General features: G+C 64.6%; 1 non-coding gene across 1 annotated transcript; it reads left to right on the top strand.

Moving 5' to 3' along the window:
• Window positions 1–1,707: 1,707 nt before the first annotated feature.
• Window positions 1,708–1,861, top strand: LOC140111342 (5.8S ribosomal RNA). The gene has a single exon (XR_011851921.1). It is a non-coding gene; the product is annotated as a 5.8S ribosomal RNA (ribosomal RNA).
• Window positions 1,862–2,187: the final 326 nt, after the last annotated feature.

The following is a 2,187-nucleotide window of genomic DNA, read 5'->3' as shown; positions in this document are numbered from 1 at the left end:
GTGGGTGGTGGTGCATGGCCGTTCTTAGTTGGTGGAGCGATTTGTCTGGTTAATTCCGATAACGAACGAGACTCCCGCATGCTAAATAGTTACGCGACCCCCCGCGGTCCGCGTTCAGCTTCTTAGAGGGACAAGTGGCGCTTAGCCACGCGAGATCGAGCAATAACAGGTCTGTGATGCCCTTAGATGTCCGGGGCAGCACGCGCGCTACACTGAACGGCTCAGCGTGTGTCTACCCTGCGCCGGCAGGCGCGGGTAACCCGCTGAACCCCGTTCGTGATAGGGATCGGGGATTGCAATTGTTCCCCATCAACGAGGAATTCCCAGTAAGTGCGGGTCATTAGCTCGCGTTGATTAAGTCCCTGCCCTTTGTACACACCGCCCGTCGCTACTACCGATTGGATGGTTTAGTGAGGTCCTCGGATCGGCCCCGCGGGGGACTCCTCGGAGCTCCTCTGCGGTGTTTGCCCGAGAAGACGACCGAACTGTACTATCTAGAGGAAGTAAAAGTCGTAACAAGGTTTCCGTAGGTGAACCTGCGGAAGGATCATTACCGTCGAATGCATCGACAAACCCTCTCCCGTCCGGGCACGAAGCTTGGCGGCGACGAGCGGAGACGTCGACAGCATCAGCAGCGTTGAGCGAGCAACTCAGCGGCAGAGATGGAGGTGGGCGAGCCGGCAGAGCCAGCGGGTCCTTCCCGCCGGCAGAGCCAGCGGGTCCTTCCCCTGGCTTCTCCCCACCTCCGCTGAATCTCTCCGGCCCGACTCTGATGCCCTTGCGGGGCGAGAGCACTTCGATCCCGGCCAGGGGGCCGTCGGAGCGATGCCCTGGGAGGAAGGGAGATTAGCTACCTCTCCTTCCCCCATGGTGCGGTCGCCTCCTTCCCAGTGCGGGGTCGTCGACGCCGGCTCTCCCCGTCCGGATCCCCGCTCGATCGTACGGTGGTCGAGTGGAGAAAAACTCCGGCTTCCCCTCTTGCCTTCGTCTCGGTGGGCGCGGTGAGGAGAAGGGGCGGTTGCGTGGCAAGGCACCGAGACAATCGCGGGGTTGACTCCGTCCTGGTGGCGAGTCGCCTGTCGAGGGATCGAAGAGGGAGGCGGGCGTCCGGAAGCCTGCACCCTCGCGCTCTCTCCAGACCAGCGCGACTCCCTGGGCGATGGCAGAGGACGGGGGCCCGACGGAGGAAGCGACGCGCGGGTGCCCGGGAGACCGTACTCTCCTCTCCCCGACGTCGCGTGAAGATCGGCTGGCGGCGCCGTGTTACCCAACGAAGAGCGGTGTGGCTGGCGGATGGTCCTCGATGAGGGGGCGAGGGAAGGCGGCGTAGCGCCTGGAGAATGGTAGGGTTCGGCGCGCGAGGACCCTCTGCCTCTCTCCACAGGTGCAGCGCCTGTCTTCCTCCTCTCCCCCGCTGTCGGGTCGACCACGCCGGTCTTTGCCGAAGGTCGATGGGGCTTGTCGCCAGACGCGCCTCCGCCGGGTGAGCTGCGTTCCAGTGGCGGCCCCCGGTCCCCCACGAGCGGCGCGCAGGGGACTGGGCTCCCGCACCCGCCCCAGGCGGTGTGCCGCGGAGGCTCTTCTCCCAGGCGTCGCTCTTTGGACAACGTCCGCTCGGCTTCGGCCGTGTGCACACGAATGTAGCGGTGCCGTACATCTGACGAGGACGAGCTGGCCGTCTGTAAAAACCAGCGTGTGAAAACGAGCCACTCTTAGCGGTGGATCACTCGGCTCGCGCGTCGATGAAGAACGTAGCTAGCTACGAGAATTAATGTGAATTGCAGGGCACATTGATCATCGACACTTCGAACGCACCTTGCGGCCCCGGGTTACTCCCGGGGCTACGCCTGTCTGAGGGTCGCTTCTCATCGATCGCCGCCCCGTCGAGGGCGAGCGCCGCTGGGGTTCAGTCGCAGGGGCTTTCACGGCTACCCACGCCGTGTTCGCTCCTTCGTCCCCCTAAAGTCAGACTCTCTCCTTCGAGACCCTCTCCAAGGGGTCCGGCGCGCACGGTCGACACCTGCCGCCGGCGCCCCTGCTCGGACCGACGGCGACCACGGACGGACACGTTCGCGGCCGGCGGTGTTCCCTGCGCGAGGCTGTCTGCGCTTGCCCGTAGGCTTGGACTGCTTCTCGTCCTTGGGATCTCGCTCCGCTCGTGTTCCCCCGAAAGGTGAAGCTTCGTTG

Source organism: Engystomops pustulosus, unplaced genomic scaffold (assembly GCF_040894005.1).
Source record: "Engystomops pustulosus unplaced genomic scaffold, aEngPut4.maternal MAT_SCAFFOLD_430, whole genome shotgun sequence".
Classification (NCBI taxonomy): Eukaryota; Metazoa; Chordata; class Amphibia; order Anura; family Leptodactylidae; genus Engystomops; species Engystomops pustulosus.
The sequence above is the reverse complement of the archived record's forward strand: the minus strand, read 5'-3'. Positions and strand labels throughout refer to the sequence as shown.